This window comes from Osmia bicornis, chromosome 13 (assembly GCF_907164935.1).
Source record: "Osmia bicornis bicornis chromosome 13, iOsmBic2.1, whole genome shotgun sequence".
Taxonomy (NCBI): Eukaryota; Metazoa; Arthropoda; class Insecta; order Hymenoptera; family Megachilidae; genus Osmia; species Osmia bicornis.
The window spans coordinates 5,441,544-5,468,996 of NC_060228.1; the positions used below are offsets into that span (position 1 = coordinate 5,441,544).

General features: G+C 40.1%; 1 protein-coding gene across 8 annotated transcripts in view; it reads left to right on the forward strand.

The window, feature by feature from the left end:
• Positions 1-27,453, forward strand: part of LOC114878112 (hemicentin-2) — a 220,619-nt gene that overhangs the window by 185,650 nt on the left and 7,516 nt on the right. The window lies entirely within an intron of this gene.

Below are 27,453 nucleotides of genomic sequence, written 5' to 3' on the forward strand. Positions count from 1 at the left end.
TTCTATATGAACAGGATTATGGACGAAACGGTTTGTTTGCTTTCGACTACTTTGAATATCCTTCCCGTGGTATGCACGATGCACTTGGCTTTCTTGCAATTATTCTCAACCGCGGGAAACGAATACATGCTTTCCTTATTTTGCTAACCCAATTCCGTGTCCAGGGCGATTCAACGAACCCGCAGCTGTTGTAATTTTAACGCATCGCGAGAGTAGACATTTCTTCGGGATAATTATACAAGGACGGTGGTGTTGGTGGTAGAAGGAAGTGGCTCGTTATGAATGAATAAGTTGGATTAATATTGTTCTAGCTGACGTTTAGATGAATTCAACGACGTTAGGTTCAATAACAGGCTGTTATTATTTCACTGGACTGTCTAAATAGAAATTTTATTCATTTTCCGTGGTACGAATCGAGTTCGGATATTTCAGCGACAAACGAATATTTGGATAAACGGGTATTCCACTCGCAACGAACAATTGTTTCATTAGTCGAGGATAAATCCAGCGAAGCTGGTCGCGTTCATTTGCCAGCGGCGTCGACGGTAAAAGGATGACGATAATTTCCGAGACATTTATCGCGCGTTTCTCGGCCGAAAGGACACGAAGGAAGCGGAGGCGAGGCAACGACACGCGAACGAAGGCGTCACGTTCCTTCAAATTACGGAAACGAGCGGTGCCGAGCGAAAACAAAGGCGTCGCTGCGGAAAGCGCATACACGGGTGAAACACGGGAAACGCGGTGGGCCGGCTCTTCCCACGGGAATCGGTGTCGCGCGACGAGATTAATGGCGCTTTCGTCCAAAACGCAATTTACCGTGCAATCGACACGGAACGATGACTCGCCACGGACGCGAAACCCGTTCCTAAAGTTCCAATGTTGACGGAGAAAAAGAGCCGGCGACCGTGTTCGGGCCTCGACAATGAACCGTGGGCTCAATATCGTTCGTACGGATCGCGACAAGTTAATCATTCTTCCCGGAAAAGCGAGATATCGTCGCGAAAGGAATTTCCACTTTCATCTGTATACCGGCTTATCCATCAGGTTCGTTTCAATGGTTTAATCGTTGAAATTTAACATTAGAACTATCAAACCAGTCGAGATAACAGGTTTCAAGTTTCTTATTTTAAATTATCATTTTTATCGAATTATTTTTGTTGAAATGCATGTCGGCTATTGTCGAGATAAAGAAGGGTTTTTATATATTAAATTCATCCATTATTTATTTAATTTTCTACATTATTTGCAATTCAAAAATAAGGGTGCATCAGAGTGCAAAGTGCATGTGCATCGACAGTTCTAGTGTTAATATGATCTATGGAAATGTAAGTTAGATTTGAAGTAATACCTTCATTTTTAAACCCAGTTGAAAAGACTTTTCAATTTACTGGCTTATTAAAAGGCATCGAAACGTTCGAAATTCATCGAAAATATCACACTATTGCTCGTTTCCCAACACCTTGAAACGCGTATGCAGCGAGGGTTTATCGGTCGGTCGGGGGAAGAAACGTGGAAACAGGGTAGATTGTCGGTAAACGGGAAGCAAACTGAGGGGGTTGGAAGCAACGATTTTGGTAGGTTGCAGCCAAGGGAACGAGCACTCGAAGCATGGTGAATTCGTCCGGGGAGCATAAACTCGCAATCAATGCGGCGGAAGACGTTCTCGCATGCAGCTCCGAGTAGCGGCTGCTCGAGTTCGAGTTCGAGTTCGACCATAGCCGTGTGCTCGACTTGCTGAACAAGCAAACATTTGCATCGTGACACACGCGGATCACATCCTCCTTCTCTTCCTCCTACTCCTTCTCATCCTCCTCTTACCCGTACAGTTTGCTTTCCAGATTCGCGTGTACACGCGCGTACATAGACAGCTTACCCCGAGGGAAATCGGATTATAAGCGGATCCATGGTCCGTCGAGCCGATTGCCACCCCCGCTTTTGGTCGACAGAAGTCCGGTGTCTATCAATTAAGACTGCTAGGTGGAAAGGGTTATTCCTCTCTGACTTGGTTAATTTTCTGCAATTATTACGACATTTCTCCTCCTCTCGTCTAATCGCGTAATTATTATTATAGTATCAAATGTTTAACACTCCTTTTTTTATAATAATTTTCTATAGAAATCGATAAATCATAATCAGTTATACAGAGATTTTTCTGTAAAGAAGACCCTCGCACAAAAGGTAAAACTGCATTTGGAAAAATGTGAAAACATATACACTTCAATATTTCGTACTGCAATCAATGGATCCGAAAAACTGTGGACGAATTGAGAATATTTCGCATTCGTTCCTCGTAAAATTTGTTGGAACGCGTGTTAGCGTGCAGAATTGAATCAACTGTGCGCGCGGTTTTTTTCCGGAAAAATAGTCATTTCATCGAATTGACAAACGAAAATATCGGAATTGAATCTTGTAAAAAAACTCGCACAAAGGATGAAACTGCATTTTGAGAGGTGCAAAAATGCGCTTCAATATTTTGTATTACAATCAATCGCTGCCATCGATATTCGAACACACGTGATTTTGATACGACATAAATATTGAAATTCAGAGTATTTTCCATTCGCTTCTCAGAATCAGGTTTCTCCTTTTTCTTTTGCAAAAAGAAAATTTCGATACACGGGGAAGAACGAAATGTAAACCGATCAACGAAAGCACACCGTGTATCAATTCTTCATTATCGGTCGGTCCGGCGAGGTGAAATTAATTAACCTGGCCACGAAATTCAATCAACGCAGCGCGATGGTAAGCGTTGGCGAGCTGATTCCGCGAAAACGGGAAGCAGCAAGCAACTTATTCCGATCGGAATCGAAGGAAAGAAACGAAACGTTGGCACGATTTCAATTATATTCCACGTCGATTAAATTACAAGGACGATGAAAGATAACGCGTCGTCGCGTTCGACGACGATCTATTAACAACGGGATGGTTGAAAGTCGTCGAATAATCGGTGCTCGCTTGGAAAAAGAAATCTGCTGGCCAGAAGCGAGCAAGCGGAAACGCGATTGGGGAAACGACGACGAAAACGCGAGTAACGGAATTGTAAGTCGACTACGAGACCTTTTGCTTATCGTCGATTCGAGTGACCGCTTTTAGGGCACGTTTTCGATAAGGGCGAACAGCTGCATAAGAATTTTCACCTATGGTGCTTAGCTTTTCAAATGGTTTTTCCATTCATAGATATATTATATATTACTAAAATTACATTTTGCAAACGGAGTGGAAAACGCGCTCTAACGATCGCATTTTACGAAACCCATCGGGGGTAACCATTGCGTGTTATCGATTCTCGCCAACAATCGCACACCTCGAACCTGAAGACGCGTTTTCCGGAAACGGAAACGAAGACACCGAAGGATCCCAACGCCATTGTCGCGTTCACAGAGGACGATTTTTTGTCGTTCACCCTCTTCGGGTAGCAATCAAATATTGACTATCGTAATGACGTCTCCGTTCTTGCAGTTCAATTTCATGAATTCTATCTGCAAACCGGAAATGTTCCATGCGTGCATCCACAAAATAATTGAATTCCGTGGTACCCATAAAAAGCAATACCTTATCAATAATCAATAGCAGCACTACAGTTTTGTCTCGTTTCTCCGAAATGAAAAGTCCTTTATTATCGAATGAAATTCGTGAGAATATTATTAACAATTAGACGAAGTTTACCCAATTAAAATCATATACCATTTCGACTATTTGTTGTTCAAATAACATATATACATTTCAATTAACCAATCAATCTTTCACTGAATTTTACTAATAAATGAATCAAATGAGATCGTGTTTGGAAATCTGAATATTTCCAATTATTTAAAAAAATGGCTAAATGGTATATGGAACATTGGAATTGAAGAAGAACCCATATGTCTCTTAGCGTAACAACAAAATTGTCGATGATAAAGTAAAGCAATCATGAAAAAGAGCACTTCCATGGAGAGCATTTCGGACAAGGGTGTCTTCCTTTTCCATAGGGGTCTTTCAATTCCTCCAGCACCATAGTCGAGCTCGAGGCCTCTGAGATTACCGTTATCCGAACGACGCCGTTGAAACTCAACACCGGTGCAATATATCTAACTGGCCAGTGCCTCACCTTTGACCCTGTAACCGTATATAACCGGTAAGACCTCACACGTAGGAGACACCGTGAACTTTGTGCACCTTGTCGACAATGTATGTGCACACCGGCACAATGACCCACACAAGGGAACTTCTCTTATGTTGGATCCAGGGGTTAACCGTCTCTACCCCAACCCTCTAACATGCCTCGCATGGAAAATAGCTGCTTCTTTGTCCTTACGTGCTCCAGAAGGTTATGCACCCGTACAGGATGTTTCATAAAGTGTGATGTTATTTAGATAGGGGGAATTTGTTAGAAAACTGGTATTGATAAGACGTTCAGGATTATGTTTTCTTGAAATTGTAGTGGAATTTTTAGGGGTTGGATAAGGAAAAATGAAAATTCTTTATTTATCTCTTCATTGAACATTTTTCTATTCGCAGGAATAATTCGTATATTTTTTTCATCAATTCTGTTATTGCACTTTATGTGAGTATCAATTTCAAAAATTGATCTCACGATTTAAAGTGTTTGAATATTTTATTGGATACGTAGATTTATTGAATGCGATTCGTATGACATGCTCTGTTACCATATTTCTTTAAAATGGTATCGCTTGACACAAAATTTATGCATCAGGATTATTATACCATAATTTTCCCGTTTCGTATATTTCTAATTTGATACGTGAAATTCTAATTTCCTAAGGTTTTTCACACTTCCCCCCGTGCAAACATCGAATAATGGTATCCCTGTGGTGCTTTTAGCCGTCGCGTCGATTTTGAATGTTATCCGATTTACCGAATCCCACGGCTTTGACACCGTTGGTTTATTTCGTTGAAAAAGTGGATGGTACTGACTGGCCGCGCCCTATCGAGTATCCAACTGGTATACATGATAAAACAAATTTTTTTTTTTCAAATCTCCGATGGACGAACACACAAAACGATTCGAAAATAAACTGCAGGATATTCCCTGTAGAATAGAGCAAGCGTGAAAGCATTGTGCATGGATTCGAATTGCAAGGAAAATGTACCGTGTGAAATTTTACACCGAGGTAGAATTTCTAATTAATACGGATAATTTGAAAATTTTCGATCGGGTGAAACGCGATGCGCGTCGGAAAACTAACGATTCCTAACTCCGCAAAATTCATCCAATATCGACGAACGATAAAGTCGGGGGAAAAAAATAGTGAAAGAAAAAGGGTAGAAATGTTAAAGGCTGCTTAGAGTAAACTGACAATCCGACGGTCTCTAACGAAACCGTGTCACGTATACTCCTTTTGAAACAATGACTTTCCAGTGGCTCCAGTCACTGGAAGATCAGATATCGTCAGTATGTGACGTCTGGGGGACGTATTTATTTGGCAAGCTTGCGGGGAACCCTTAAGGGTTGCTTTTATTGCCGGCGGCGCTCTCTCACTTTATTTCTTCTACGTGCCACGAACCAAGGGTTCGGTTAAAGTCACCAAGAAAGTGGCGTTTCCTTCGGACTCCATCTTTACCGTTGGAATAGGTAATAAAAACGTAGTGAGATACCGTGTCCACGATCAGTGTGTGTTCGTTGACGGATAATCCTGAACCACGGGTACCATTTTATTACTCGCTGCCACGCGACATAAATAAAAATCTGAGAAACCTCCAACGACTGTTTGTCTCCTATTCGTTTCCTCGACTTTCGCTATAAACAACTTCGCCGAAGATTGCTTGCGGATTTTCAGAATAAATCGTTCTGATTAATTGTACTTTACAGAGTCGTTCAGAAAGACAAGTGGGTTCTTGGAAAATTATTCTATATTTTCAACAGTTGTTATTTAATCACTCGGGTATAGATGATTTGTTTCAAATAATTAGGTAATTAAATTCTTAATTTTGAGAAAATCTTCAAACTTTATTATAATAATCAGATACATAGTGTAAATTAATAATTTTACAATAATTTAACAAATTACTTACATATGCCAAAATTAAATTAAATTTGAGATTATTAATTAAATAACGATAGATAAGGAGAACCGATTTGTGGGTCCATTATAATAGGAAGGGATGGGGAGTGACGTTTATTGATTCACAGAGCGATTGTCTACGTTCGATTGGCTCTGCTTTTCATTGTCAACGGAACAAAAGGCAAAACGATACACGGATGGACAAATGTCGCCGACAGCGGACACGAAAATCCTGACTTTTTGCTTCCGGAGATGCGTTTTTTTCAGCACCGGCGACAAACAAGCGTCACCGTCGCCGGTGTAGGGAAATCCGACAGGACTAGTGACTTCCTCCAATGCCCACCAATCGACCCATGCGTTCCATTGTTGCGATATTGAGTTTTTTCCTCTTCTTCCAAAAATTAACACCGTTGCTAAAATTGTAAAAAAGATTATAATCGAGTTCTTAAGTCAGAATCGACGTGCAATATATTTTCATTTCACTCTAGAGTTCCAGAATTGAACTAACCTGATATTTTACTCGATTCGAGGGAGAAAAACTCCAGGAACTTCGATCAAAATTCATTTTATGAACCTCCAACACTTTTATGATCCTTTATTCTGATTTCTCAGTTCGTTCGTTCACGAGTAGCGTGAATCATAAAGGTAGGACAATAGTGGAGTTGAACTTTGAAGACCAATAATTTGATTTCAAAAATTGAAGAGGATTTCACTGTAGCATTGTCACGTGGAAATTATGGAAATCGTAAGAAAGATTCTTATAGACGTTCCCCTATTCTATTCTTATGATATGCAGATTAGGATCTCATCAAAATTCTATTGCCATTCAAATTATCCTTCTTTGAGGCAGCCGATCGAGGCAGCCGATCGAGGTAGTCGATCGAGGCTATAATCCGTCCAATGAGACGAGTTTGTATATGTTTACAAATTCACGCGCTCGACGCACGGCCGGAACTCAGTTGTTTCCACTCCTTCAAACGGTTCGGTCGAGGTTTGTGCATTGTGAGCCGGGCCTGCATCGAACACGTGCATTTGTAAGTACAACCCCTGTGGCTCGGGGGGATTAGAATACGGCCACGGTATCCCCTGCCTGTCGTAAGAGGCGACTAAAAGGGGACACACACACACAGACTCAAGCAAAAAATTGTAAAAATATGGCAAATGTATGAAACAATGTAAAATGTAAAAGGAAATGAGATTTGAAAAAAGGCGCGCAAAGCGCGCGTGGCCGAAAATGTTCGTTGGGCAAAAGGGGACAGCAAAAGTCCCTAAAGTACGCCGCCTGGAGGAAACGGGATGTAAAAATGCATCCTTTTTTTCCGAACCGGGGAAAATTAAAGTAAAGTAATTTGTAAGTACGCATATACTATATCGTCTCGTTGGATCGAGTATAATTTCTCGCAGTTTTCTTGCACTTTAAATTAGCTTCGCTGTGTTCGCGAAACGACTGCGTGTATCTCGCGCGAAAGAGTGTCAAAGATACAAACTTTAGCAAAGTGTCGTTAAGATGCGTTCCAGAACAAGATAGAAACGAGGACGCTGAGAAATGGTGGTCGTTTTCGTGGTTGACAGAGGAGTACACTGAATATCATGACTGCGTTATGAATACTTTGACTTTTCAGGCCATGCGTTCCGCTCGATGATAATTGTTCAGCAGTTAATTAACGATACCAGGTCACGACGAGCTTCAAAGTTACTCTTTGCATTGCTGAGTCGTTAATGTTACAAGGTAGAATATTTACAATTTTCTGTAATTAAATTTTAGAATTTAAAAATATAAAAAGAAAAGAACACTTGTTGATTTTAAAGTGCAGTAATTATATTTTAATTATTCATTTGATTACATGTCAGTAACACTTCTGAACACCTTTTTATTTTTATTTGCTAGTCGATATTAATTATAAACCAATTTCTTGTCAAATCTTGCATGGAAGCGTTGTATCAGGTTGTTTTAGGTTGTTTTTCATACAACCAGGTAGAACACGTTCGCGAGCTATTTATTTTGTCAGCGTACCGACGTCTGCTTATCCGGCAAGAAAGATCCGGAAGTGGTCCCATCGGGGCAGGAACGTATATACGAGCCGCATCTTCGATGCGTTTTTCGCGCGACTCCCGTTTCTTCATGTTCCAACTAAGTTTCTTCGAATTTCCCCCAACGCGAAGTAGCAATCTCCGCGTTTCCACGTTTTCTTTCGTGACGCGCGAGCTCGTTTCTTTCCTCGCGAAACCGTTCGATGCGAAAACTTAGACCGGCATTTTTGCCAGCAGTTGGCTAGCTTGGAAAATAATTCGTTCCGATTTCGTATCTTGTTTTGTTCAAAGTACAATATATAAAAATCAACGGTAGTTTAAATATTTCTGCTTCAAATATTAGAAAATCTAGAAATAAGTTGTGAAAACATATAATACACCCTCACTTTAATTATATAAGAAAATCGGTCGGTCATACGGCTTTTGATTGTTAAAAATTTAACTCTACGACGATTTGACTGTCAGGAGAATCGAATTTGAAAATTTGAAAACGTCAGCAAGTCGAGCTACTGAATTATACAGCGTCGTGGTTGAATTATCCATGAACCGGGCGAACGTTTTGTGCGTAACATTTTTTCTCTACTGTTGCCCCAACAGAATAACACGTGGAAATGTTCTTTTAATACTGTGTTACGGTTTTTAAATACCACGTGTATAATTTCATTTGTCGCAGGTTGGAAAGTTGGAGAGAGATGTTTGCGAGAGCGAAAAATAAACTTGCCGCGCAAACAACAACGCCTGTTTCTCGTTAGCGAGCCATTTTTGTTAAATAATCGCATTCTGTCGTTGTGTAAAAATCTATTTTTTCCGCAACATTTCGTTACACCGTGCCACTGTCACGTTCGACGATTGTTTCATGGAAAATGAACGTAAATATCGCTTTAATGTTCGCCGCTTTTGTTCTGCGGTTATAGGTAACGCGAGAGCAATTGAGTTTAATGAGTAAATCGAGGATCTCCGCGGTTTAACGTTGTCAATGCAATTTGTTCTACAGATTTATATTTCCCGGTTCATGGTAATTAACATTTATGGCGTTTTTTTTTAATCACAGTCGATTAACTCTTATTTGGATGGTCTATTTAATTGACAATTCACCCTTATGAAATCTATGCAAATATTATTTTATATCAAAGCTATAAATTCTCCAAACTTCCTCCCATCAGAAGTGGGAAAAAAATGGGATCTATTTTAAATTCCAAACTCCCTTCGATCGATCCAAAAGCAACCCATCGTGGATTTAATTCAAATTGCCTCCCTGAATCCATTCCGTCCAACTCCGAGAGTATAACAGCCTCGTATACACAAACCATAAGAAGCTAGAAGCCTGATCTTCGCATAGTTCGATCCATTAACGATGATCCCTGCTGGGTAAGGTTGTGTCCCCCTTTCCAGGGGCGCGTAGTTAAACACTCGGGGCCCCGGTCAAAGGCGTGATCTGTAATTGGACCGGTTTCCGTGCCGGCGACCAGAGTGCCACTAGCCTCGGGTAGTTTGAGGTTGCAACCCTCGTCGGCTAAACCTTCTCTCGTCCCCGCGTTTCCTCGATATCGATCCTACCCACGAACGTTGCTCACGATCGACCCCTTTGGCGTACTTGACATTACGAGCTCAATAGTCCATGATCTAGGTTACTCAGTTGGATAATACACGTAGCACCGGACGATTCATCGAGTGGCTCGTAACGTTTAGTTAAACACAGCCTCGATATTGCCCGGGAGTAAATAGCCAGCGAGCGAAGAGATTCATCGATCGGCTAATAAGAAACGTTGGAATAATTAGAGAAACAACGGGTTGCTTGTTAATGCTTCTTTGGAGGAAAAAAATCGCGATAAGCCGCGAGCGTTTCAACTGTTTGTCCCTCTTTAATGGAAAGGGTAATCGGATTCGTTTGTAATCTCGCAGTTTCTTGAATCCCATTGTCTGGATTTTATTCGAATTAATGGTAATTATAATTATATATCTCGCCGATGTGTCTTGAAAAACAAAATTTAATCGAAAGGAGATATCGTTATGAAATTATTTACGTGTTCTCGTCGTTCTCATTTAATTTCAAACTCACGATATCCTATATTTCCTTCACGAATGCATGTTCAGTTTCGAAATAATGCTGCATCCGAGCGAAACATCCGCGGGATTGCCTAAATAACCCGCGTTACTGCTTAACAATCCGCGCGCTGATTGCTTAACGCGCGCATTTCAAGTAGTCTGTACACGGTGTTCGGATGCTTGTGTTCCGTTAACCTCCCGGCTGCTACCGCACGATCGTGAAGCGGAGGCGCGCGTGTACGAGGTGTCAAACACACGACGCCGTTCCCCTGAACACTTATGTCACGAGTTCACGACCTGTATTTGACCATTTGCGAAATTACACCGAGACCGTGTGACAGCCGAACGAGAAGCACCCGCGAGAGGGTGATCGATATCGCTTCAGACAGAGATACTTTCATTCTTCTTCCGATTTCCCCCTTAAATCAATTGGTTGTCATCGTTTTAGATTCCTTAAATCTATAAAAACCTCGGCTAAGATCGGGCAAACTTTGGCGAACAAAGTCAAGTCGGTATTTTGTTTGTTACGATAACTCGACTAATGTTTCGCGAAGCCTTCGGCAACGCGCTCTTTGATCTCTCCTTGTTGAAATTCTTGAAAGTTCAATTGCACCGGGTTTCGTCGTCGAGTAGTTGGAATAAGAGCGTTCCCCTCGAAGGCGTACCTTCGCTCGAGGAAGTTCATCGAAGAAAAGAGTCGTCGCGACGACAGACTTCGCCTCGACGAAGTTGACGCTGAATAAGCTCCTCGGCCAGGCCGATGGGTTCGCGTAAACTGACGTCCGCGAAACTTTGCCAAGCTTTCCATTAACACGTAACCCTTCTGTTAACGACACTTTGATGGAATCTCTTGTTGGTTCAACGAATACTCTTAAAATTCAAGAATTTTTTCATAGCAAATCCCGTGTAACTCGTTCATCGATATTTGTCTCGATTTTCTAGCTGTCTGTTAGTCTCTTTTTTTTCCTGGGAACAGGAAGTCGGGGGATGAGATCTCGTCGATATCGGCTCGCTAATAATGCCAACAGAGCAGCTGAAGCTGCCTCATCGTGGCGTATTGTACGCGACGGATTGTGTTCGCGGTGGTCTACCACCAGTCGCCTCCGCGTTGCTTTCCCCGCTCAAATGGTTCATCTGCGAGAGGAAAATTTGATCAGCGACGCGATTCGATATTCTCTGTTTCTATTCACCGTTTCCCCTCTGTCTTTCTCTGGCCGTCTATTAAACCGCGACGCCCGGGAAATTTCGGAATTCAAACGGGAATGAAGAATATTTTGTAGCGCTGATTGGGGATACTCTAACTGCCGCGCGCGGGTCTATCGATGATCAGCCATAAATTCCGTTGATACTAGGATTATCCGCGGATTATAAAGTTCATCATTGATTTCGGCTCGAAGTATCAGAGAACATCGTCAGTGGTTAATTTATTAGGAATAGAAAGACGGATTTGCAAAATAAATTTTTGCGGAAGCGATAGTTTTGGTTAAACGAGAAATTTCAAGGAAATCAATATTTTTCATCGATGTATCAATTTTCTGAGTTTGTTATACTGCGTTCTACGATAGCTTCTAGATCCGAGGATGTTAGTAAGATATCTTTCTCGCACGACTGAGACGTTTGAAGGACTGATTCATTGATAACTTCCGAATGACTGGAGCACCAGGCGGAAATGAAAAGCTCTCGGTTTGACAAAAATGAATCGTTGTAAGCGAAAGAAGAACGGTACACTGGACGTCGTAAATAACCTTCTTATTTGATAGATGTTCTCTAGGAAAACTGAAGTCACTTCCTTTGATAGTGCTCGAGGCAAAAACATTACTTAAAAGAATTCCCAGACGTGTACAAGTTTCGAACATTGTAATATGTAGAAACGTGTGACAATTTATTTGCAACCAAGTTTAATACAAAATTCTGAAAATCTCCGAAATAAAATAAAATTACAAAATCTGTCAACATATTGATTAATTTTGAGATGTGAACGCTAGGGTGCTCCATGAAAAGGGATCGAAGAAAGTTCAAGGGGTTAGAAGCAGCCTCTGGAAATGTTCAATTATTATCGCGTTTCCCTCTCGAAGAAAGTAACAGTACTCCTGTCGTTTCTCTAGTTTCCACCTGGACGTTCTTCCGCTCGTCGAGAGTCAGAAGTTGCGCGCTCGTAAATTCATCGTTCCGCAATCGAGTTAGCGGAAAGCCGAGGATGCGTTTAAGACCCGTCGATCCGTACCAATCACCGTCGCCCTAAATCGGTTTCCTTCCTTCCTTCCTTCCTTCCTTCCTTCCTTCCTTCCTTCCTTCCTTCCTTCCTTCCTTCCTTCCTTCCATCTACGACCCTCAACAGTATATACGACGCCATATTTTAGCAGTGCCGGGGACTCGTTTTACATTTCGTATGCATGCGCTGTGTTATAGCAGGAGGGTGTAGGGGCTGCTTGACGGAAGAAGACATCTAAAAAAGAAGGACGGTATATATGTAGGGGGAATTTTGTGGAAGATGGAAGAAGAAAGATGAACGGACATTTTGTGTATAGAGTTTGGTCCTGCCGTTTCGCGCTGCATTCAAATTGTATTTCCCCTCTGAAATAAGTTTCTTCCAATATTCGACTTTCCCGCTGCTGCGGCTGCTGTTTCTCTTGCTCTCTGTTTGATCCTCTTTCATATCTGTCTCGCTTCGGAACATCCTAAATTGGTGGGAGTCCGGTTGGGATTGATTTTCGAGAAACGGTAACGTTACTCAGAAATTGATTGCAAATATTAGGATCGAGGGATGTTGAAGTTCTGTGTTGCTTCTGCATTTCAGAGTTCAGTTAGACTCTGAAGCTAGGAATTTTAATTGTATGATTTTCAAGCTTCCAGCTAGGAACTTTGCAAATTTTAAGAGTTGAGGATGCAAGTGTAGTGTTCTCAAATATTTAATTCTGGAAGCTCTGTATTTCGGAAATTTGTTATTCTAAGTTTTTGCAACTATAAGCATTGCAGTTTTAAATTTTGCAACTCCAAGCTTTGCAATTTCAAATTTTGCAATTCCTAGCTTTGCAATTCTAAACTTTGCAACTCCAATCTGAAGAACTCAGTTCAGAGTTCCCTCTAAAGAAGACCAGATCTCACAGCAGTAAATTGATTGCAACATTAGGACTGCGTCATGAGGAATCAAGCGAGTCGGAGCAATGCCATTTTTCAAAGTATCCGTTCACGATCCTTCCCCGTTTCTCAAGACACCTCCTCCGTTATCTATATCCTTCCTCGTGTCATCGTGGTAGGCTCGAAGAAAGAACGCCAGTCATCGAGTGGCAGACAGACGCTTATTGTTCATCGACTGTGAACGTTCGATAGGGAAGTGAAACTGTTCCCTTGTAAAAAGAATCGCGACGAGACGTCGATGCGACAAAGGAACGAACGAGCAAAAAGCTTGCCGGCAGAATGAGAGAAACGATCTCCTTGCTCGTCTTTATCCTTGCTTTTCTTTCACGTTGGACCGCGTTGATACTCCTTGGATCACGATAATCGCGAAACGTCGACAAGAAACTAATGACAACGACGGTTCCTGGCGGCAGCTTGAATAATAGTACCTGCAAAACCGTGTCTTTCTTTCCACGAGTTTGTTCCTCGTGTTAGTTACTATCGATTCGACTTCGCGAATGGTGGAAATTGGTGAGAACGATACACGCTAACAGCGACAGGATCAATCCGTGACATCCTTCCTTGGAGACTTTACGTTATCGCGAACGAGAAGGATAGACAGGTTTAATACTGTTTTACGACAATCAATTTCTACTTTGGTTATCAGTATGGCTTAGAGAATTCTTCCTTTTTGGGGATTTTCAATAATTAATAGGACTAAGTTTTTGGTATTCCTTTTGCTTGGAATATTTTATGTCTACTACCTTCTGTGACTGCTAATCCCCTCTCTTTTCTCTTCCTTTTCATTTGAAATTGGTTCTCTGTTTCTTCTTCAGGATACGCAGAATCAACGCTGTGTAATTAAGTAGACAAATAATTCAATAGAAATCGTGTTAAAATAACGTTTCATATAATACCTTCATCACCAGCTCCTGAAATCGCTTGGAATAACATAATCATCTAGTATTGATACACTGCAATGTGAATATACATAAATTATTCCAAATTGCTTGGTTGAATGCATCATCATTAATAGTTTCATCTATAATATAGTTGCTTTTACAATAGGATGTAATATCGCTTTCGAAATGGAACGTTTTGTATTCATATTCTCTTTCAATAGAATTATACTCGTAAAGATTTTTCGTATTTTCATCGTTTTCCTTCACAGTGGAATTAGCATTTACGACTATACCTCTGTCTCTAATAACTCTAACGGTTAAAATAAATTATTCTACCCATTTTCACCATATTTCGCATGAAATTTACATGATTTTATAGAAAAAAGAAGGGAAGGTAACCCTCTCGATCCATCTTCACGGTTATAATTTTTCCAAGAAAAAAAGGGAGTTTAAAGGAAAGGGTGCCGAGAAAATGGGATACGAGGCCTTTGAAGATATTCGATCGATTCAATATCCTGCGGATAATTCACATATCTCACGGAAAATATGACGGTTCCCGCTTCGATATCTCTGCCGCTGTCCTCTCCCTGCTGAAATTACGGTTAAATATTCGCGGCATAACGTGCTGCATGCGGCTTGCGTTCCAAAATAGCCATCGCTCTTTCACGATTTCGATCATTTCGTTCGGCATAAATTCGTTCCAAGTTCCATCAAGCAGCCCTTTTCATTTTTATCAAATCTATTCGGTTCCTTCTGTCTATTAAAAAATAAGTAAACGAGAAGACGGAGAATGTTAATCCTGAAGATGACAATATTTCTCGGCATCTCCTTCGCCGATAAACTTCCGGGCGAGTATAGAAATTGTATTGGACAGCGGTACTCGTCTCTCGCGACCCTTCCAATCAGATTTTCTTATTTAAAGTTCAGCAAGCCGCGTGTCTGGTTCGCGATAACGTTGTCACGTCCAAGTTTTGCGCGTGCCTCATGTTACGTTATCGTGTCCCGATGCCAGTTATAAGCCAAGCCGCGTTTCATTAAAACTTACCTCCTCTCGTGCCACCTGCACTTTTCTCCGAGGAAGGAATCCTATTTGCGAAAGTCGGACTGCAAGCTGAAAGAAGAAATGGTATTTTAAGCCTTTGAATGGATACCTATGGTTGGACGGAGAAGGGATATAAATCTTTGTCCATTAGTCATGTGACATTTATTCGTTTTAACTTTACTTTTCAATTAACCCCTTCTTGTTTTATTTTTTAACATAGGCCATTGTGTTAGAGTACTTCTACTCTTAGTTTATTTATTTAAAAAATATATGTACGATTTCTAATGTCCAAAGTTGATGGATGATTCGATGGTAAACGCGAACCATGGCCACTTAACCCAATTAAATTTTCTGGAAGGTCGGGTACGTTAATCAATTGATTGTGCCTATGTTTGGAGAAACGAGGGAAACTCGGGAATGGTGCCAACCGGTGGCCCTAATTTACGAACGCTCGGTCGCGCGTTAATTCGTCGGCTGTGAAGAAAACAACGGGCGAAGAAAACAAAAACATAATTACGAGCAGAGGCATCCTATTAATTATCAGACGATAACGGGTGTCGCTAGCCTGCTAAAGCGAGCCCGTTTTAATTCACTCACCGGCAGCTGCTTAATTAGCAGCCTTGCCATCAGATCAACCGGAAACTTCCCCGACAAATTGTCCTTTCTTACGTTCTAGAAAACTCCTATTCAGGAAGAGGAACCGTCAAAGGTATGTCGATTTATTTCCATATTGTGGAATTTGAAAAATTTCTATTTGTCCTGAAAATATTTTAGTAATTTGAAATTCCTCTTCAATCCTTCAACCCTTAATTTCACGCAACCAAAAATCATTAACCAAGATTTTTAAATTCAAGGAAATTCAAGCTCTCCTAGAAAGATTCCGTATGTATTTATTCCTTTACATTGTCGAGCAAAACCGCGCGGCTAAGCTAATCGGTAAGAACCGTTCCGCCATGGAATCAACCCCGTAACGATAATTGTTATAACGTCGAGAGGCGGAACGCATTGGAAATTATTTCACGTTTTATTCGGTCGTAGCCGCGGCTGAATTATCATCCTCGAAATACGATTATAGTTACGGGTCGACGATGTTGCGCGAATTTTTATGAGATCCATGGAGTACACCAGGGACATTTCTGTCGCGAATCGAACTCGTTTTTAACGTCGTTTAATTTGCATTCGGTTTTGCGTTTTCGATGATTGCAATCGATACTGCAAAGTTGATATCTCGAATGCTAACCAATTTTTTTTTTTCCTGAAACTTCGTTGTCTCCTATCGTGAATAACGGTTGACAACGACGTATTTGATCGTGTTAGAAAGAATTAATTGCATGGATTATGCGTTGGACACATGGGGTAGCATTGTTTCGCACTGCCTTGCAAATGATTTTCATTTGTAACGCGAGAGTTGCGGGATGAAAACTGATGAGGGAATTAGGACGCTTTGTGTAACATATTGATGCTGAATAAATCGAGTGGTTTCCTCGTTTGAAAAGGGAAATTCATGTTAATAATTCATTTTTTTTTTATGAGAATAAGATTTCATCTTGGGATGACGAAAATAAAAAGAAATCCTAGAATGCCTTATGTGGAAGTGGAAGTATTTTATTTATGAGAATTTTCCTAGCAGCTTTGTGGATTTCCCTTTTTATTGAGGCTTCTGGAATCACAATAGAGATTCATCTCTGATATGCATAGGTATATTTACTAGGAAATTGAATTTTTTTTATACAATTTATACTTTGTAAATATTCCCACATTATTATAGTTTATCAAAATTTTACTAGAAATTATCAAATTGAAATTTCTCCACTTAGAAGGAAATTCATTAAGATGACACTTATTAGAAAGTAGAACGAAGATGTAAAGCATTAAAATTGAAACTGTAGCAAACAAAAACGATCAGTGCTATGCTTCATATTACCAATCTCATTAAACGCTCAGCTCATTAACGCGACCATAAATTTTACAACGTACACAAACCAGGTATTCGTTTAGTGCCACTCGAATGCACTCCATTGTCCTAGTTCGAGGATCGAACAGAGGAACCAACTCGTTTCCGCTTGAGCATTCAACGAATTAACGTTCCTCAGCGATAAACGTTCTTGTCCCGGTAACGGAAGGAATCTCGGAAGAAATATTTGTGGCGTTCCAATAATTCGTCTTAGCTTGGCCCACCTGTATCCCATGGTTCCTAAGGAAACTTCCCTCGGAGAAAGTTGGAAGAACGACGTATCGCCTCTGGGGACTTGTTTCTTTCCTTGGAAAATAAAGATTTTCCAAGTCGATCGAATAATCGTCGTGCTCTAACGTCGAATTATTGCTAGAGGAGGGTTGGACTGTGTTTTGTTTAGGGTTTTGATAAGGGGTTGACTTTTTCAAATTTTTAATTTTTCAGATTTCTAATTTGCAAATTTTCTAAATTTCTAAAAACTTTGACTGACTCCTCCGATGATTACGCATAGTACTTCCACAATACAGAACTGAAATCAGGAAAAGCAGTCTGATTATTTGACTGATAATCGCGATTGGCATCAGTACTAATTAATACGTTTCCGGTACGGAGAAGTGGTAGGAGGTAGATGAAAAATTTAATTACAAATTCAGTCGCGTACGAATGGACGCGTTTCATTTACACACGATCGTTTAACTATGTTCAATTTAGCCGAATAATTAACGAGCGTAATTATGACGGTGATATTTGAGCGTAAATAAATCAGCGACGTGCTGCCGCGTAGCTATAGAGATCGGTGTCGTCGTGAGCCGATAATCCCTTGAGAAGTGATCGGCTAATTTCCAAGCGTAGAATTTCGCGTGTTTGCTACTTTTTCCTACCATGAAATTCTACAAAATGTTTCATTTCTGTTTTCGTGAAACAATAATTGCTTAACAGAAATGAAATGCTAGAAAAAATTGATATTCTAAAGTTTCCAGCAAAGTGGATTTTTCGCTTCCTTTCTCTTGGCTCATTTTTTAATCTTACGGAAAACCTCGAAAGTCAGCGTTTGCTCCCGAAATACAGCTTGAAAATGAATGTTTGAAGAAGTCGAATGAATTTCGCCTCGATGAAACAGCATTTTGAACAGCAATTTCATTCTTTCTTGCGTATCTACCGTGAGATGAAGTTCAACCACCTCTATTCAACGCGTTGAATCTTCTTTTCCACCTCTTTCGAATCATCCTGTAATTGGCTTTATTAACCGAGATCCCTGCTCCCTGGCGGCCGTATCCAATTTCAATTATCGTTTTAACGTTACCAGGCCATGGCGAGTCCCGAGTTTGATGCAATTTTAAAGCGTTCTTACGCTTTACCGAGGGGCTCTGATCGAGAACGGTCGAGTCAGCGTTTGAGAATCCGAAATAGAAGCAAATAACAGGGAGCTCTAATGTAATTTTTCGTAGATTTTATGGAATTAATGGATTCATAATTTTAGGTTTTTCATATTTGAACAGAAATTACTTTTGCCAAATTATCAGTTTTCAAAGCGAAAAAGTTACAATATCAAAATCACGAATTTTCAAAGCTTTAATTACAAAGAGCTTCATAATATTATAATAGAATTATTTTATATGAACTTAAGAGAAGATCATTTTAAATGTTAGACCTGTCGTTAGAGAATATGAATCCGCGAATAACCTAGATAACTCAGCTGGATTGGAAATAAAGAAAAGAAAAGAAATGAAATTGAAAGAGCAGAAAACGAAAGAACGGAATTCGAATCCCATTTCAACAATCCTATCAATTCTTATTATTTTTCTCTCTGTGTTCGAAATTTCCATCCGAGTCTCAGAATCTTGTTACAAGTGTAACTAATTAAATTCTGAACGAGAAGTACGCAAGCCTGAAAATGGACACGAAATTTCATGTTCTGTAGTAATAAAAAAAAGGGGGTCACTTCCAAAATACACTAGTCCGGATGCCTATTCTTACAACTCCGTGATTCTATTTCCCCGATAATACATGGGGATCCAGGAAGCAAGCAGATTCTGTCTCGTAAATCTTGCGTTTCTGTTCGAAAGCCCTGTGTGCCGCATATGTATTTCTCTTATTGGCCAGCCAAGCTGACCGAGCACATCGACGATATAAAAGTCCGATTGAACGATAAGCAGCCAACGAACCGTGCTGCCCGTGTACGCTGACTTATTCGATCGAAATTGCGAGATAAATCTGTGGAACGTCGGTTAATTCGCCGGTAATCACGGTGCATGAACCTTCTATCAGACATTTTCTTCGTCGTTCCTCATTTTTCTCGCCGATCTATCCTATCCACCGTGAAAATTCTTGCGCTTCAACATTCTTAGCGACGCTCGAATTTACGCCGGTTCATTAATACGCGTCCCCGCGTTATATATATCTCGTGCATGCACGAAGGTGGCGCGCGTTAAAGGAGGAATAATGGGAAATTATCTTTGAACCAGGTCAACGACCCTCCTACGTATCGCATAAAAGTTAATTAACGCATTAGCGACTGTGCTCGACGATGATTTAAAGGGATTGCACCAGGTCTTTGGCAAAATAGATATTTCTCAGTTTGAAAATATAGAGGGGAAATTTTTAATGACCACTCTAGAGAATTTTTTATTTTACTTTCGTTAATTATACAAGAAATAATTAATTTTATATTCAAATATATACGAAAATGATAATTTAATTTTCTTTGTCTCTGTTCCAGCGCGTCGCGACAAACTTTCCGCTCCGTTCAAAATCGTCTCTCGCTAGATTCTCGCATTCTTCTCTTCCGTTTCTTTAATCCTGTGTCGCAGAACATTTCCAGGATTTCTCGACGAAAATATCTCCTTCCTCTTTTTCCTCCCCGTTGCGCCGCTATCAATTCCGTTTTCGTCCGTTTCGTCCAGGGTTGTTACACCATGTACATTTACAAAAGACCAGGGTAGTTTCTCTCTTCCATGCCGTTGCCTCTGCCGTGTTCCTCGTTTGCGGCGACGATTAATCGAAAAGCTCGTCCCACCGGTCAGTCAAGTTTCGAAGTGTGCTGGTTTGTTTCTCGGATAACGAGGAGACTTGTTAAAACCATTTCGTGGCTCAACTTCTGCGGATCGAAACTACTATTCTTCCCGGCGAAAGGATTGCGTTGATTTAAGACAGTTATCTGAAACATTGAACGAAACATTTAATTATTTAATTTTGAATTTTCTCAAACTTCTCCAGATCGTTCTAATTAATTTTTACTAAATTACCTTCCTTATGGATCTTGAAAATAAAATGTCTCGAAAGGTGAATATCGTTTCCGCTCGATTCAATCCGGAAACCGCGTCGATATTCCTGTAGAAAGTATCGGAACGCGTGGTCTGGCTTGGAATACAAAGAAAAGATGAAAGGGTAGGCGTCGCGATGAAGACACCAAGTAGCCGCAGTGGCTCTGGAAGAAGCCTTAACCGCATTTCCTGTCCCATTTTCGCCAGTGTCCCACATCGTCGAAAGCTACAAAAGCCGATTCCACGGAAATAAACCGCCAGAAGGCTGACTAAGCCGTCAGAAAGAAAGGAGCGAGCGTAGGGAGGACCAGAGAGGGAACTTTTTTAACTTCACCCAACGCCGCGAAAATCTGACCTACTTTCCGTGCCTCCCTTTTCCTTGTCCGTTGAAAATCTACCAGAAATCAATCGAGAGACGAACAGAGCGTGTCACGATCTTATGAACGCGTTTACGTCAACGGAGAACTTAGAAAGGGTTAAAACGGCTATTAAAAATCATCCAACGATCTTATCTTTTATTTATACGCATAGGAATTCGGGAAATTCAATCTTTTCTTTCTCTAAATAATATCTAAGGAACATAGGCAAATTTTATTTACGAATAATAGTAAATTAATTTTTCTATTTGCATTAATCGAGTAAAAAGTCTTCAATTTTTTCTTTTTTCTTAAATAGTGTATAACTCGAAAAAGCACACAGTTTCTCGATGTTCCTTAAGCACAGTCGTAGGAAACGAAGAGCTCGAAGCAAACTTGTTTCACCAGCTAAAATTGCAAATTAACCCTTTTTCCCCAGGGGGAGTTACTCTAGGTAGAGTAAGTTGCCCCTTTTTGCTCGCTCGTTACGTGCATACCGTTTCAATGCGAACGACGAAAGAAAAACGAAAATCCGGAAAACTGGACCGTGGATACAGATAGGAACGGTGTCAGTGTTAACTTAAGACAAATTGAAAGCTCGAGGGGCCAGCTAGCCCCCAATTTGTCTTCCTGCTCGTTTCTGGTGCCCTAGACTTTACCCCGGAGGATGGCCAAAGCATCATTGGTCGATCGTTCCACCGCAAACCGAACTTTTACCATACATCATGAACCATGCCCTAATGGAAACAACGACTCCAACATTTTTTTCCAAATGAGAATTAAACCTTTGTTTTCCTATTACCTTGATTCAAGTTCTATTTCATCCTTTCTCGTGAATTGTATATTAGAATAATTATTTTAAGATTTTCAAAATCTATTTAAAACCAATTTAGAATTCTTGAATTTCCTATTAGATCCTATAATAGATCATTAATCATATGATAGAAAAATCAGAATTAATTTAATTCCCAGTAATACATTTTGAAGTAAAAAATTCCCTGAAACCACTCTTTGAACTTTTCAAAATTATATTATAGGCCAATGTAAAATTTCTAAAATCGATCAAATTTTTCTAAACCCTCCACCGTCCTTTTATTCTCACGTGAGTCGAATTTGTCGACTATCAACTGGTCGAATGTGCGGGCGTATCGCGCAGAAAAGCGTGTAATTAAATCCGCCCTTTGAAAAGGGAGTCCAGAAAAGGGGTTCGTGAAAGTGCATGACAGACACACAGCGCTTCGCTCGGCTGACTGATTATCGGGCTAAAGGTTCCCACGAATGTTTTAATGAATATCGAGAACAATTGCACAGATAACCGCGGTCTAGACTCGCGCTTCGAAACAATGGCGTCGTCCTGCGAACACTATCGCGCGTTTTCAATGCTCGTTGATTCTTATCGCATATCCGAGCGCATATAACCAAGTGAATCCTCGCTTGGATAATGTCACAACTTTCCGGGATATATCGTTCTTCCTAGAGGAGCAATCTCGAGACCCATTCGTGAGTCCTGATGCAACATAAAATATTATTCCTGCGTTTTTTTCTCCCCAGATATTATCTCCCTGAAATCGATGTCTGCATGGTAGCTTTTTAAATTTCAGAACATTTCGCATTAAACTTCTTACCCGCGTTAATTTTCGAATAGAATTGCAAATTTTCCTTAATTGTTTTTGACGATTATTCGTTCAAAATTCACTTCAGCGTTGAAATAAAAATGTTTTTTCATATTTAATCGATATTTATTTATCTATCTACACTTCTTCGCATAGCAAATATTCGACACGGTTATTTATCGAAACGGCTCATAAAAAAGAGAGAAATTTCAACATAGAAAAAACAAATGATAGGAGGGAAACGTTAAATAAACAGGCGAACAAGAAAACACCGTTGTATCTAGAAACAAAACGTTTATCAAATTGCTGAAAGCCTCGGTATATCCAACGGAATTCAATGCACGGAAATGTATATTTGAAAGAACTCGCTTGTAGAATGTGTAGGCGTGTGGAAAGCTATCGCGGTCAATCGAGCGTACGCAACGAAATTAATCGGTCAAAGACGCGTGCCATTATAATACAAAGCAAGTGGGACGCAAGCAAGGTAGAGAGAGCACTTACTCGTCTGATCCGAGGATTGGAAATTAATCGATTAATTAGCAAGCTGTTACACGTGTTCGGCTCCGCTCGGGGTACAAGTAATTCGTTTCATCGTCTGTCCGCTCGAGCCCTTCGTCCATTCGCGTTGGTTACCCTCTCGCTGCCAATTTCACGCACAGATTGCGTTTGAATCGAATAGCGTTTTCGAAAGTGGAACGCGATCGTAACGTGTCAGACAGCGAACGTGAAACGTGGAACGGTTAAACGTTCGCTTCCCTCGAATCGAGTCGAGGCAAGTAGAAATACTCGTTTTTGATTAGACAACCGTTTAATACAATGCACCATCAAATACGATGCTTGACAAAATTATAAGATACCCTGAAAATTTCTATTTAAACATCATTGAATATAAAATTAATTAAATGCCCTTTCGTTTGTGATTCTCCAAATTTTCAGATCGCCGCTTCTAATAAATTACTAATGCGAGGTTCGCCTGTACAGATAGTGTGAAGTCTATTTAATTAACGGTAATGCATTTAGAGGGATGGGTAATTTAAAAATTACATTATTAGGCTCGCAGTGGCAATTAATCAGGGAATATTTAACGAGCGAGAAAACTACGATGTAATTTGTGAAATTACCGCTAATGATATGAAACGGGGACAGCAATTTTATCTCGATTTGCAGAGAATCGTTGTACAAATTAATACCGCGTAATTAAACGGTCGATTCTTCGATCGAACGGGTCTCGTTCGCGGCCACGAAAAACGTTTCTCGAATTAAACTCGAAAATACCGTGCCGCGCGTGTACGAATGTCGCGTCGTTAAAAAACCAGTTAGTCTTTTAAGCAACGAGAGCTTTGACGATGCGTCCACGCGAAATTTTCGGGCGTGAAAACCGAAAAAGTGCTGGTTTTTTTTTCGTCGTAAGAGAGGCTCTCGGTGAAAATTTTCACCGGTTGAAACTGGTCCGGGAAATGTTTGAATATTCGCGAGTATTCGGTTCGCGTAAATTTTGGAATCCTGCAATCCTTTAATTCCAATCGAAATTTTTAGACCAATTATGGTAGAAATGAAAGAGAAGGATTGCTAATCGCTTTAAGGGTATGAAAAAAAGAGCAACCACGACCAGTTTGAGTTGCCGGTTGGAAAACGATTCGCGAACTTTTCGTCGGATCGAAGTTTCCCGTAAGGAACAAACTGCAGCACGCGAGTAGAATCGAGCAACGATCGCACGGACGAAGGAATTCGTTACGGTGACGCAACTTCTTGTCGAAACTTTTTCCACGACGGCATCAGAAATGAATCACTGTAGAACGTACCCAGCCATTGCCCACGGCTCATTTAACTTGCTAAGAGGTACTTTTCGTGGACATAACTCGTTTCTGAACTCTTCCCGGAATTCGATCAACCATCTCTGTTTTTCTTCTCGCAAACCTGACAATTATCTAAATGCACAATTCGATCCTTCTATTAGAACTTGCAACTTTTGGAATTTAATACGGTTGAGAGTATTGACGCACCGGATGCGTTCTGTCTTGTAAAAAAATTGCAATAGAATGTCATGAAATAAATATGAGACGAAAAATAACAACAAAGTGTCGTCGTTGTTTTTAATTCAGAAGTTTTTAAATAGGATTTTCCCGTCTTCTTCAAGTTCTTCTAGATAGTTTACTTATTCATGACGAAGAGAACTTTAAATTATAATTAGGACACGAGAGATCTCGAGTTTCTTCACATTCTTAATACCGTTTTGCATAATGCATAAAGCTACATGTGTGTCACGTGCTACACGCTGACACGGCTGGTATAAAAAATTCAGGAAAACGACCAACAGTTTCTTTGAGCTTCTTTTACGTTCTCATCTACATTCGCGACTCTCCGTGAATATCTTGAGAGAGGAACAAATAGTTTATCTCAGATTTTAAGATTAATGCTAACCAGATATACAACGCTAAATTTTATTTTTTCATTTAAACTATACAGTTTAGAACATGAAATTATTTGAAAATTTAAAAGATTATTTGACATTTCGTTTTTGATGCCATTAAAGGCTGATACCACTTCACCTGTTGCTCATTGACTGATTGAATAAATTACACCGTACCAAGCAAATTAGCTGTGCAATTATGGGCGTTTAAAAAATTTATTGAACACCGACGTCGAACATACCCTTTCCTCCAATTTTATTGATTTCTCAAATGAAGGTCCTCGATATAAAATTCATTTCCCAATTATCTACTACTATTTACTAACAGAATATCATATTTTATTTAAATTCTCGTCCTTCTGAAAAATTCATGACTACATAAATTTGTAAAATCTATTCCACTATCTCAAATAAAAATGTCTATCCTTTAATTTCCTTAAGAAAAACAATAGAAATAAATTTCTACAATAATCACCGATACACATTAAAAAAAAAAAACGAATAGAGAAAAAAATTCTACCATCTCGTTCATTGGTAAAAAGCAAAAGCTAGCTGTTCCCGTATCGAGACAGGTCGGCGATATAGATAGAAAAGGTTCGATGAAAGTTGAAAGAAGACAGAGAGAACGGGGTGCTTCCACCCTCACCGCAGAAACAAGAGGCACAGCCAAGGTATTCCAGTAATTTCAGTCGTAGGAATATTCATGAGCAGCCACGGCCGAGTGTACTGTTCCGCTTCTATTCACCGTTGCAGATGGGCCAACGCAGGGTCAGAAAGCTTGCTTTACGAAGCAGGAAATCCATGCAGATGAGAACGGGGTAAAAGGAACGGGTGTAGAATAGCGGAGAGGCGCGAGAGAGAGAGACGGTACACGTCGGGTCTAACCGGCCCCTCCGCTATCCACGCTTCAATTAGCCAAAGTGCAACAACAAAGCTACTGACGCGACATCGAGTAGTACGAGTAGCTCATAGTGTCTCTTCGCTCATCGATTTCTCTGATACGTATCGAACTAGAATCGCGATGGATCAAAAGCTTCCAATCAGACAGGTGATAGTTCCTTTAGATATTAGGATAGCAAGGGTTCGTTGATGAGATAATTGGCCGAACTAGATTGTGTCGATGAGAATATCTTCTCGTATAAATCGAGGCACAAAATTATTGTCACACATGGGACTTGTGAAATGTGTAAAAAATAAATTTCAATTAAATAAGGAATTCGAAATTTGCCACGCATCTGCTTCATATTTTTCCATCGTTAAAACTCAGCAAATAATAATGGACTTTTTCCATGATAAAGCAAAATGGAAACAAAATACTCGCTAATTACCGAGAAAAATATTCAACGATGAATACGGCGCTAATTTAATTATACTTCTTTTTGCAGCCTCAGCATCGTTCAACTCGATCGATCACAGAATAATTTAGCCATTTAAATAATTGAAACCGTGACGGGTATTCAAATCGATGTCTGATTGCAAACAAATTTTATTATCGCATTTCATTAAAGAAACAGAGTTTCATTAACTCTCTACATTGAAACGAAACGTTTATCCAGACTTTCGTGGACGTTGTTTTTGGAAAAGCAGCTTATAATTACGAACGAATCGTTTTAAATATTCTATAGACACGAAGGTCTGGTGAAACTACTTTTAGCAATTTTCATTTATTATTAAATGTATCGAGGGGTAGTTCGCATAAATTTCAGCCTTCGATTTCTAACAAGATCCAAAATTTTAGTCTCTTCGAGATTTCTAATTAAAAATATTCTAATTGCATTCTATGATATAATATTTTTGAAAAATTGAATACGTGTCGATAAAGTGGTGAGAAGCAGAAGAGATTCGTATTGGCGATTTAAAGGGGGATAGGATCGGTGTGGCAAAACATTTCAGGATCCCTTGTAATAATATTGAAATCGGGGATCAAAGAGACGGATCGTTACCCGTGAATCCCATCGATTTGCGATTTCCGAATGTATTTCCTCTCTCTCTGGGAACGTTAGGACGCGATTAACGGACGAATCGGCTGTCGTCGCCAGCGGCGGGACGATATTTTGACGAGAACCACGTTCGAGCTGTTCGCCGGAAATCAGAGATCGCCTTCAGGCTTTCGAATCGAGAAGCCCGTGACTGCAATTTGCACCGGAACACGCTTGTCTCTTTCTTCCCCGTTCAACGCATCGCTGTAGGCATGCGGCTACATTGTCACGCGTCTACTTTCGATCAGCCTCTGTCGTCTCGTGTTTGTCGAGAAATCGACGACGCTTGTGATACGAGTAAATCAAAAACGTCGACGCGAATCGTCAACGGAGAAAAATCCGCAAGATGTTGCGATAAAAACGTGATACGTGTTCTATAAATATTTATGAAAAGAAAAATATACGATATCTAAACGACTTCTCTTTTACCCAGTTGTTTCGTGGATTAACATAACATGTTTCAACCGACGGTTCCTCGCGATAAATTACTAAAACGACCGCTGATTATCGCTCTGCATTAACGTAATAAACATATCAACCTTTTCATTATTTGTAACAGCCATTATGACGCGTTTGATAAGCGGAACAAATTGAGCAATGAAAACCGAATTCGATTATGCGATACCGGGTATTTCTCTTTCGCATAAAGCGTTTCAATACTCTCGGTAATAACCCATCGATGCAGAATATCAATTTTACAGTAATTAGGCTTTAATTTATTCAGACGGTATATTC